General features: G+C 42.2%; 1 long non-coding RNA gene across 1 annotated transcript; it reads right to left on the reverse strand.

Moving 5' to 3' along the window:
- Positions 1–467: 467 nt before the first annotated feature.
- On the reverse strand, positions 468–2,263 carry LOC111972011 (uncharacterized). Its single transcript, XR_002878360.2, has 3 exons — positions 1,855–2,263; positions 1,001–1,103; positions 468–570 (listed from the first exon to the last, which is right to left on the reverse strand). It is a non-coding gene; the product is annotated as an uncharacterized lncRNA (long non-coding RNA).
- Between the last annotated feature and the right edge of the window lie 10,706 nt (positions 2,264–12,969).

Here is a 12,969-nt window from a genome sequence, read left to right on the forward strand (position 1 = left end):
TGTTCCGGACCTCTGGCACTCTCTATGAGGGTTGGCCACACGGTTTCAATTCTACGGCCGACTCTTTTCTCTGTATATTATGAATGATATTTGGCTTGTGGGTACCCCTTGAATGCGACTTTTCTTCTGGAAAGAAGCTTGGAAAGGGCAGATCATTTTCTTTTTGAGATTCCCTCCCCTTTTCTGAGACACAACGTAAGGTAAAATTACTACGCTGAACAGAAATATGAACGCATGTGTCCTCCTGGTTCTGATGACTGGCGTATCTGCTGCTTTCCTGATTCATTGTAACAATTTGTAGAACTGTCATAAATGCATGTAGATGTATATGCATTAAACAAATAATATGATTATATTAGATCCTAATAATTCTTCAAAAATGTCTTCATAAAGCACAAGACCACACATTTGGAAAACGAAAGAGGATTATTATATGGAGAAATAAGTGGGGGGTGGGGGGGGGGGGGGGGGTGGGTGAGAGAGCGAGAATCTCTTTCCAGGTGTAGGGAGAGGAGTGGGTTTTAGGTGATGGTGGGTAGGTGGACCCAGGTGCTCCGCCATTTTCTGCCACTGCAATGAAACCAACAACAAAGTGAACAAACAACATTAAGATAGGTCAAATGGACGAATTCAATAAGTAACTTTTATGTTTACATTTTTTCCTAACACAACGTACATACTTCTGTTTTGGGACACTTGTGGATATGACAGAGGCGCATGTGAATGCACAAATGGAGGGGTGAGGGAAGAGACTAATTTGGTATTTGTATTTATTTCAGTCATCATTCTTTTTATTCTTACACCTGATAGAATGGTTATGTATTTTAGTCATTGCCTCAAACATAGCAATACATGATGTTGATAACTTAGCTGACTTTCACTGTCGTTGTCATTGCTGTACACTAACAAACAACTAAGATAATGTGCTGTACTATAGAGATGACAGCCCACACTCACATTGTGGACAGTGGAGACAAAGAAAATAGATAGGTTCATGTACCATTGCACTTCTTCGGTTCTGTCTTTTCTGGCACTCTGCAGTGCCAGTGTCCTTGGCCATGGTCACAAAGGACCCCTGCATCTCTTCCACTGTGAATTTAAACCTGAATGAACACACAGACATGATTTGTATTGAAACTCTTAGGTGGCACATACACATTTTCTGGTCCAAATGCACTCCCTACCCCTCCTCCTTGGCCCTGACCTAACCCTTCGATTTTTCTGACGGGTCTGGGTAGGCATAATCAGGAAAGTGGTGGAGCTCACACCATATTGCTTGCACATATACAAATATCGAAAGGGTCAGGGCCAAGGGAAAAGGTTAGGGAGTGAACTGGGACTGGCTAATTCAATATGGGGTAAAGCCCAAAGCACACGGGAGCCTTTTTTTTTTACATGCGTGAACGAGCATGCTTATGCTGGACATAGAATGCATGGGAGTCAATGAGAGAAAACATACAGGCTTTGAGCGTCAACGATATCACAATTATATAGAACACCAAATTAGAATTATATTTTTCTCGCGGTGCAATGCTGATCAAAATAACTGATTAAGGGCACGTTACTAAATTCACTCTGGCTATCTACTCAGATTTCAGATGCACTCTCGCCTGAGTGTGCCAGAGTGCAGAATAACTGATGAATTTACGAACGCCAAACACCAGTTGAAGATGGGCGGTGCCAGTAAACGTCGGCAAAAAAAGCGTAATTAAATTGTTGATAGCAACACAGTTACAGTCACCAATGCTATGGATAACATAAAAACAGCCCAACCACCTCTACCAGGGCGAGTAAAATGGTCAGAGTGAGGTGTTCTCTCATTTTTGTCTGGAAGTAGCTAGCAAGCTAGCCAACCTTAGACTGTTAGCTTGGGTGCTTATCCTGTTAGCTTGGGTGCTTGACTGCCGTTGTGAGGTCAGAACTCTCGGATCAACCCTACTCCTCGGCCAGAGCGTACAGTGTGCGCTCGGAATGCTCCGAGGGCGAAACGCACTGAATTAGCGCACTCTGAGTACCCTCTTGCGCTCCGGAGTGAATTTACGACTGTTTGTGCATTGTTACCGAGTCAAGAATTGTGAAACGCAGGTTAGCGTTTTTCGTCATGCATCTTGTTCTGGAGGTGGCTCTGTAGAGTGGTCACTAGCTGGCAAAGCCACAAAGCCATACCATCTGATTTTAAACCTAACCTTAAATGAAGGCCAAATAATTTGTACAATATAGCCACCTGGCCTATTTAAGGGGAAATCGCCCAGTTCTGCCTCCAGGACAAGACCGGTGACAATAAATGTCAACATGCTTGTGAAGTTCAGTTAGCGTCTATTACTATAAATAAGTTTAACTGCAGGCCAATAATATGTATAAAATAGCGTTTATGAAAAACAATGTAGCAATGTATGAATGCAACGTTATTTTACATTTATAAACTGGATTGTGTTTCAGAATTATATATCACATTGTCAATGTCATTTTCTTGACCTTATCACTGTTGTTGCTTACAGCCGATTTGTTTGTAGAGTTCAAACAAAGTGGTTCAAATGAATAAAATATGGTTTAGATATTGAGTGGGTTGTTTGTAGAAAAGGAATTCAAGGAATTGTTATGATTTTCCCTAGGCTTCCCTAAGTTTCCCTAAGTTAAGTTGTGTGGTTAAAAATATATATTTTAAGATGTAGGCTATGGTTTATCTGAAAAATAGGCTACCTATTTGGGGGAAAAATGCACCAGCTACTCCTGTTTATTTAGATCATCGACATGTAGCCTGGGCTATGTCTGGAAAATGTGAGGAATGAGGCAACTCTTTATAATGGCTTTTCCTGACAATGATGGAGTACACCTTGTTATTTCTTCTTTAAGATTCAGATTTCTGGCTTACATACTGACCACACCGCCTGCGTTGCGTGCGCAAGCGTTGTAAAATAAATGTACACATACATGTTATTCAATCATTTCATCCAAACTGCTTGTGCGCATCAACGAGTGTCAACGAGCTCATAGCCATGAGCTAAAATAGAACTTGGTTCTATTTTTGACTGCTTCACATGCTGCAAGTCCCCCCTCTCCCATCTCCTCCTTGGTTTTTAGGAGCATACATGGGTGATTGATCCACACTCCAGTCCAGTTGGTGGTGGTAATGCACCTTAAAGTTGGTTGCCAACCGCCATATAAAGTCCACAGAAGAAGAAGAAGAAGAAGCCTGAAGGAGGAGAGATTACTAGAAATTAACTAGGTTTCCCATTTTATCTGTGGATTAATTGTCGAAGTAGAGAACATACAATTTTTTATGAGTCAAAATTGGTCCAAATTCTACAAAGAACCAGAAAAAAGGACCTTGTGCATTTCAGGTAAAAAAAAACAACCTAATGTTTATATCCCAGGACAAATTAGCAAGCAACAGTAATCTAGCTAAATGTCCATGAATGTTTCATGTGTTTCAACCTGTCCCCAAATTAATATAGTCAGTTCCCTCCATCACCACGGCCCCTCAACTGCCTCCTCCACGGTATCCACGTTCACCTGGTTGGTTGGCCTACAAGCCAAAACTGAAAACCATGCATACTATTAAGTAATACACTTTTGTGGCATAATTCATTTACAAAAAAATACTAAATTACAAATTACAACAGTATTTGCAATGGTTCAAATCATTTGGTTGCAAATGTGACTGAGACTGAGTACATGTTGAGACTTGTTAGGCTACTCATTTTCAATAACCACATATGACCACAAAAGTCTGTGTATGACCAGTTTCAGTAAAATAATGTGGTTGCAAATGTGACTGGCTATATGCCTAAATCATAGACAATCTACATAAATCATAGGAATTAGAATTACTAGTGATGCCACAGGGATTATGGGAAAAATAAAAAGCCTAAAATGTCAAACACAGGTCCATAACTGCATTGTTGGTTAAGGGCTTGTAAGTAAGAATTTCACGGAATTGTAGATGGAGATTCTAGCACTCGTCTGGTGCTTAAGGTATTGAAACAAAGACATCATTTGAGAATCAACTGTTCATTCATTTGAATGGCAATTGAACACATTTAAGGGTGGTTCACACTAAAAACTACAACTTCAGTCAATATTTTCTCACTATAGATTTTATATATTTTAAGTGTCTTTGTTACAGTTGAGTGCATGATGCACTCCAAAAACGTGAGAATGCCAATCAACTGTTAATCAACGTTTGCTTCCTATCATTCAAACCAGAAACAGAAACAAATTTTCAGTTCTGAAATACCCAATTATTTTTCAAGTGTTCCACTCCGCTAGCCAGCACCTCGCCTAAACAGGTGTGCATTTTTTCTGCCTCCAGAAATACCCAATTCTAACATTTAATCCAATCTGATTGCCGAAATCTGATTAGAAAAGTTTAGAAAAACTTGGTCCGGTTGATTACTATCATTCACGCCTGTGTCTCACTCTACATAACTGATGCCTGAAACCAGAGAAACAGACATACACCGATGAAGGTGGACACCGAAACGTTTGTGTTAGTTTTCCACCCCTGCCTGCTGAAAAGCAAAAAAACAAAAGAGGAAGTTTGAAAGTTGTATATATTTTTGTGTGCAAACCACCTTTCATTTTTTGGACTTCGTTGTATATTGGTTTAACACAAAAACATTTGTTGTTTTTTTCATGCTTTTTTTCATAAAAAGACTTCACTCATCCGCTGCTTATTCGGCTAGTGTAACATCATTGGTTATAAATTAAGTAAAGCATATTTGTGTTCATCTTCATCCATCCCTTATGGGACTTTATTTGCGTATTCCCGTATAGAGAGTCATATGAAGTTGTTTGTGAAATGGAAAGATCCAACTACCTCACAAAATAACTTTAATTAACCCAACAACAAAAAAGAACAACTGTCACACCCTGACCGTAGAGAGCTTTTTATGTCTCTATTTTGGTTTGGTCAGGGTGTGATTTGGGTGGGCATTCTATGTTCTTTTTTCTATGTTTTGTATTTCTTTGTTTTGGCCGGGTATGGTTCTCAATCAGGGACAGCTGTCTATCGTTGTCTCTGATTGGGAACCATACTTAGGTAGCTTTTTCCCACATGGTTTTTGTGGGTAGTTAATTTCTGTTTAGTGTTTTCACCTTACAGGACTGTTTCGGTTATTCTCTTGTTTATTTTTGTTATAGTGTTCAGTTTTAATAAAACAAGCATGAACACTTACCACGCTGCGCTTTGGTCCGATGATTCCTCTTCTTCAGACGACGAATACCGTTACAACAACAGATTAATCTACAGACACAGACAATTTACTTACCATTGAAGTAGAGGCTAGTGCTCTGGCTGGAATCCATGCAACACTGGAAAAGTTGTGTGAGGTAGCAGGGCTGAGGGGGAGTTTGTAGTTTAGCCAGAGTGAAATTCTCACGCTCCAAGGAGAGAACAAGGCACTCACAGCCAAGGTAAAAATCCACGATTCCAACATGGATTGTCTACTCAGGGAAAACAGGGTGATGAAGGAGTCGCTACTAGACATACCAAGTCGTAGCATGCATGAAAATAAAACATTTTCTGGGATTCCTGAGGATGCATCCAATAATCCAGAGGGCGCGATCAGAGAATTCCTGCAATCCGCTTTGAAACTTCCTTTAGAGACTGTAAACAATGTGCCTTTCCACCGTGTACACACACTTGGAGCGACAAGACCAAAGGTCCCTGGCCGATCATCGCAAAATTTGAATACTACCAACAAAAGGAACTGATCAAAAGCAGGGGAAGGGAGCTTAAAGGGACCAAATTCGGTCTCAATGACCAATTTCCAATGGAGATAAACGAACGTCATAAGAGACTGTATCCGGTACAGAGGKAACAGAGGGAGAAGGGTAAGCGTGCCTTTCTCATTGTGGACAAACTCTTTATAGATGGACAGCTATTCCCGAGACAGCTTCATAACGCCATTGCTGTACTAATTTCTACAGGGACTTCAGGTTACGAAAAAAATTAAGTATGGGAACTGTAAAAATATATGAACATTATGAAGTGGATATGAACACACACGTACTCAGTTACATGCTCGCTTACACATACGGACTTATACATACACATACACACTTGATCTCGCTCTCTTCTCTCACTTTCTCTTCTCTCACTTTCTCTTTTCTCTTCTTTTATTGTCGAGAACTGTTTTATAATTTAATATGTTTCTTGTTTGTCTATCTTTTTTATGTATTTGTCTACACGTTTATATATGTTTACAACAAGCAAGGGGAAGATATCAGAATATGGGCATTGGGGAATAATAACATATTTTGTACGGAATACATTTGTACTGTAGTGAAGCCGTCTCTAGAGTAATGCAAGGTCTCTTTCATGATCATGTGAAACGTCAATTGCTATGGAAATGCTGGGATGTGTTTTTCATTGATGTTAAAGGTAATTACGATGCAACTATGACGGCGATACGATATGGATTACAATTATCATCATAAATATTAAGGCTATACGCACTACATGTTACACACATAGACATTCAACCATGCAAATTGGCAGAGTTATTATTTATTTGGACAGCACACATTATAGTCTTACTCTTATACAGACATCGTACACACTCACTAAATCACATCCAATATCATACACATCAACCTACTCAGATTTACTACACACAAAATACCTTGTCTCAATTTTCTAACATCTGTGGCATTGGCTCACAGGCAAACAGGCAAGATAATAAAACAAATATTGCTAGAACCTATTTCTTGAATTCTAAATATCAGACATTTGAAAGCTCCAATTTTGACTGTCATAATACCTCTGATGGCAGTAACTTTACAAGCACTAATTATGGTCAATTTAGACTGAGAATAGTATCTAGTTATGGTAAGGGGTGAAATAAGTATAGCCAGTTATAATTTTAACGGTTTAGCAGATTATAAAAAAAGAAGATCAGTCTTTACGTGGCTAAAAGAAAAGGAATATAACATATACTGTTCACAGGAAACTCACTCTACATCCTTAGATGAAGTTGTGTGGAAAAAGGAATGGGGTGGTGAAATAATTTTCTGTCATGGACAAAGGAACTCAAAAGGTGTGATGATATTAATTAACAAAAATTTCGATCTGAATGTGCAAATAGTCAGGAATGAATCGCGTGGAAGGTGGATCTTTTTGAATATGAAAGTGGACGAAAAAGAGATTTGGCTCATTAATCTATATGGTCCAAATCAGGATGATCCATACTTCTTTGAAAACATTTATACCAATTTATTAAACTTACAGGCAACAAATGATCAAATCATTATGGTAGGAAACCTTAACACAGTGTTGAGTACCTCAATGGACCGTAAAGGTAATCACTCTACAAACTATCATCACCGTGACCTTAAGGAAATCACAAATATTATGGACACATTAGAAATAGTGGATATTTGGAGACTAAAAAATCCCGACCTAGTGAGATATATCAGATCATCATCTAATTGGCATTCACATAACTCTTATAGATTTTCCACGTGGACGGGGATATTGGAAATTTAGTCAAAGTTTACTGGAGGACAACTTATTTTTAACTAAGACAAAATAATATATAACAGAATTTTTCCAGTATCATATTGTAACAGAATTCGTCCTCCTCATCTAACGAGGAGTAAGAATTGTCGGACCAATGCGCAGCGTGGTAAGTGTTCATGATGAATCTTTAATGGAACAAACTGAACACTGAAAAACAAAACAATAAAGTGAACGAACGAAAAAAACGAAACAGTTCCGTGTGGAACACACAGACACGGAAGACAACCACCCACAAAACACAACAGAAAACAGGCTACCTAAATATGGTTCCCAATCAGAGACAATGACAAACACCTGCCTCTGATTGAGAACCATATCAGGCCAAACAAAAAACCCAACATAGAAACACAAACATAGATAACCCACCCAACTCTGGACCATACTAAAACAAAGAAAATACAAAAGAACTAAGGTCAGAACGTGACAGTACTCCCCAAGTGCGGACTCCGGCGAAAACCTCAACCTATAGGGAAGGGTCTGGGTGGGCATCTGTCCGCGTGGCGGCTCTGGCGCTGGACGTGGACCCATCACATAGTCTTAGTCCGCTTCAGTAGCGTCTTTAGAGCGGCGACCCTCCCGCCGACCTAGGACTGGAACCCTACTAAAGGGCCCACTGGACTGAGGGCAGCTCCGGACGGAGGGCAGCTCCGGACTGAGGGGCAGCTCCGGACTGAGGGGAGCTTCGACTGAGGGCAGTTCCGGACTGAGGGCAGCTCCGGACTGAGGGGCAGCTCTGGCAGCTCCTGACTGGCGGGCGGCTCTGGAGCTCCTGTCTGGCGGCGGCTCTGGCAGCTCTGACTGGCGGGCGCTTCTGGCGGCTCCTGACTGGCGGGCGGCTCTGACTGGCGGGCGGCTCTGGCGGCTCCTGACTGACGGGCGGCTCTGGCGGCTCCTGACTGACGGGCGGCTCCTGACTGGCGGGCGGCTCTGACGGGCGGGCGGCTCTGGCGGCTCCTGATTGACGGGCGGCTCTGGCGGCTCTGACTGGCGGGCGGCTCTGACTGGCGGGCGGCTCTGGCGCTCCTGACTGACGAGCGGCTCTGGCGGCTCCTGACTGACGGCGGCTCTAGCGGCTCAGACAGACGGGCGGCTCTGACGGCTCTGGACAGACGGGTGGCTCAGAGGCGCTGGACAGATGGGCGGCACAGACGGCGTGACAGACGGGCGGCTCAGACGACCTGGACAGACGGGCGCTCAGACGGCGCTGGACAAGCGGGCGGTCGACGGCGCTGGACAGACGGGCGGTCAGGCGGCGCTGGACAGACGGACGGTCAGGCGGCGCTGGACAGACGGACGGCTCAGGCGGCGCTGGACAGACGGACGGCTCAGGCGGGTGGACAGGGGGAGACTCAGGCCTGCCGAGGCGCACAGTAGGCTGGTGCGTGGTGCCGGAACTGGTGGTACCGGCTGGGAACACGCACCTCAGGCGAGTGCGGGGAGCAGGAACAGGGCATACTGGACTCTGGAGGCGCACAGTAGGCCTGGTGCGTGGTGCCGGAACTGGTGGTACCGGCTGGGAACACGCACCTCTAGGCGAGTGCGTGGAACAGGAACTGGAGGCCTGGTACGTTGTGCCGGCACCGGAGGGCTGGTGCGTGGGGCTGGCTCGGTGCTCGAGATTGTTTAAAAATTTGCCTTGTTGCTTAGTGCAGATTGCCATTTCTCATTTTCGATTAATTGAAAATTATACTTTTGTCAAAGTATCTCTCTTTTCCAAACAAGCATTGCAGAGTGGCTACAATTTAAATTTCATGCCTTGAAAAGATAGAACATATATTACAAACAAATATTATTGCTGAACTCAAATGTGCTTGTTGATAAAATACCTGTATTTATGGGAAGATGTTTGAAAATAGTATTTTGTTTTAATTATATTGTAAATTGGAATGGGAGAGTTATGTCATTCATGGAGTTATCAGAATTGTACGAGAAGGTCTGCTCAATCAAGGTACAACCAATTGATTACAGTTACCCAAAAATGGAGGAGGCAGGTGGCAGCGGAGGAGGTAGGGAACTGGTCTGTCTGCCAATATAAAGGATCAAAACTGGTGGAGGAATAAAAATAGAAAAAATAGGAAAGTATACCAGTTTCATTTGAGGACAGGATGTTGACAACTGTGCCATACAGATTGCAAAATAGTTGGAAGAGATTTTTTGATGTACCGATTCCATGGTACAGGGTGTATGAGTTGATATATAAAACAATGCAAGATTCAAGACTTTGTGCTTTTAGCTAAAATTATTATATAGAATTCTTGCCACCAACAAAATGTTGAATATTTGGGGCATAAAATCATCGAAGCTCTGCAGATTTCTGTGTGAGGATACAGAATCAATAGACCATTTTTTTGGTATTGCCCTCAGGTCAGCCTGTGTCTGGTCTCAGGTTCAGGAATGGCTGAAAATGCATAGCATTGATCTAAAATTGACACTAGAAATAGTCACCAGACTTCTTTCTATGGTTAACATGACATGACCAGTCCAATCAAAGCTACGGTAGATATAACGTGATTTGACGTCATTTTATCTGTGGCTTCTTGATGGGCACTTCTCTATGGCAGCACCAAGGAGCTAGAAATCTTTTTAGCTCTCCCTGTAGATTTTGTGGTGAATAATGTGCCATGAGTGACAGAACATGTGAGCAATAACAGTGCAACTAGACAACATTACCAACCCTAGCTCCGTATTTTCGGCTGGATGCCAACACCAAAACAGAAGCATGGAGCTAGGCTGAAAAACCTGCATTTTGTAGCTGCCTTACTCAAAAAGCAAAAAGAGAACATATTTGTATGCAGCTTTATTAACAAATTATTTTATATATTGTTTGCAAATTGATATGTGACATGTTGAAATGCAAAATAAATGCAAAACAGGCACATACAGTGGGGAGAACAAGTATTTGATACACTGCCGATTTTGCAGGTTTTCTACTTACAAAGCATGTAGAGGTCTGTCATTTTTATCATAGGTACATTCAACTGTGAGAGATGGAATATAAAACAAAAAAAGAAAATCACATTGTATGATTTTTAAGTAATTAATTTGCATTTTATTGCATGACATAAGTATTGATACATCAGAAAAAGGAACTTAATATTTGGTACAGAAACCTTTGTTTGCAATTACAGAGATCATATGTTTCTGTAGATCTTGGACACAGGTTTGCACCACTGCAGCAGGGATTTTGGCCACTCTCCATACAGACCTTCTCCAGATCTTTCAGGTTTCGGGTGTCGCTGGGCAATACGGACTTTCAGCTCCCTCCAAAGATTTTCTATTGGTTCAGGTCTGGGAGATGGTAGGCCACTCCAGGACTTGAAATGCTTCTTACGGAGCCACTCCTTAGTTGCCCTGGCTGTGTGTTTCGGGTCGTTGTCATGCTGGAAGACCCAGCCACGACCCATCTTCAATGCTCTTACTGAGGGAAGGAGGTTGTTGCCAAGATCTCCGCGATACATGCCCATCCATCCTCCCTCAATATGGTGCAGTCGTCCTGTCCCCTTTGCAGAAAAGCATCCCAAAGAATGATGTTCCACCTCCATGCTTCCGGTTGGGATGGTGTTCTTGGGTTTGTACTCATCCTTCTTCTTCCTCCAAACACGGCGAGTGGAGTTTAGACCAAAAAGCTCTATATTTGTCTCATCAGACACATGACCTTCTCCCATTCCTCCTCTGGATCATCCAGATGGTCATTGCAAACTTCAGACAGGCCTGGACATGCGCTGGCTTGAGCAGGGGGACTTGCGTGCGCTGCAGGATTTTATCATGAGGCGGTAGTGTGTTACTAATGGTTTTCTTTGAGACTGTGGTCCCAGCTCTTTCAGGTCATTGACCAGGTCCTGCCGTGTAGTTCTGGCTGATCCCTCACCTTCCTCATGATCATTGATGCCCCACGAGGTGAGATCTTGCATGGAGCCCCAGACCGAGGGTGATTGACCGTCATCTTGAACTTCTTCCATTTTCTAATAATTGCGCCAACAGTTGTTGCCTTCTCACCAAGCTGCTTGCCTATTGTCCTGTAGCCATCCCGGCTTGTGCAGGTCTACAATTTTATCCTGATGTCTTACAACAGCTCTCTGGTCTTGGCCATTGTGGAGAGTTGGAGTCTGTTTGATTGAGTGTGTGGACAGGTGTCTTTATACAGGTAACGAGTTAAACAGGTGCAGTTATAAAGGTAATGAGTGGAGAAAGGAGGGCTTCTTAAAGAAAAACTACAGGTCTGTGCGAGCCGGAATTTTTACTGGTTGGTAGGTTGATCAAATACTTATGTCATGCAATAAAATGCAAATTAATTACTTAAAATATACAATGTGGCGCAGTGTCTAGGCACTGCATCGCAGCGCAAGCGCGCCACGAGACTCTGGTTCGGCCCAGGCTCTGTCGCAGCCGGCCGGACTCTATAGTTTTTTAGCTAAACAGGTGGGGCTCAAAACAACCCAGAATGACTGCGTATTACATAATTAATGGGAGACAAGGTTGGTTGTGCTAACCTCAACAGGTGCAGTTATGTCCTGGACAATTTTGTTTATCTGCTTCACACACATCCATGTGCTTTTCATGGGATATCTATTAGATCTTACAACAGTAAGAGCTTATGGTTTCCAAATTGCATTCATGTAGGCTAAGATTATCACCATCACATCTTGGTGCACAACTGCTAAAGCGGTTGACTCGAATTGTGGGTTTGAGCCCCCTGTATCTGTTGAGGAAAAACTGTTATTGCCAGTGCTTTCTTCAAAATGCATTTGAGGAGTGGATGATTATAATAATGCAAAAGCCTATAAAACACTGTAGGCTGTATGTACAGTGCCTTGCAAAAGTTTCATCCCCTGGCATTTTCCTATTTTGTTGCATTATAACTGTAATTTAAATGGATTTTTATTTGGATTTCATGTAAATGGACATACACAAAATAGTCTAAATTGGTGAAGTGAAATTAAAAATTACTTGTAACAAAAAAAAAAAAGAAAGTGGTGCGTCAATATGTATTCACCCCCTTTGCTATGAGAGCCCCTAAATAAGATTGGTGCAACATTACCATCAGAAGTCACATAATTAGTTAAATAAAGTCCTGTGTGCAATCTAAGTATCACATGATCTCACATGATCTCGTATATATACACTGTTCTGAAACACATAAGCAAGGGGCACCACAAGTAAGCGACCATGAAGACCAAGGAGCTTCTCAAAGTCAGGGACAAAGTTGTGGAGACGTCGAGATCAGGGTTGGTTCTAAAAAATATCTGAAACTTTGAACATCCACAGAGCAATAAATCATTATAATAAAATGGAAGAATATGGCACCACAACAAACCTGCCAAGAGGTGCTGCCCAATAAATTCACAGACCAGGCAAGGAGGCATTAATCAGAAGGCAACAAGAGACCAAAATAACCTGAAGGAGCTGCAAACCTCCACAGCAGAGATTGGGAGTATTGTCCATGGACC

The sequence above is a fragment of the Salvelinus sp. IW2-2015 genome, linkage group LG1 (assembly GCF_002910315.2).
Source record: "Salvelinus sp. IW2-2015 linkage group LG1, ASM291031v2, whole genome shotgun sequence".
NCBI classification, from domain to species: Eukaryota; Metazoa; Chordata; class Actinopteri; order Salmoniformes; family Salmonidae; genus Salvelinus; species Salvelinus sp. IW2-2015.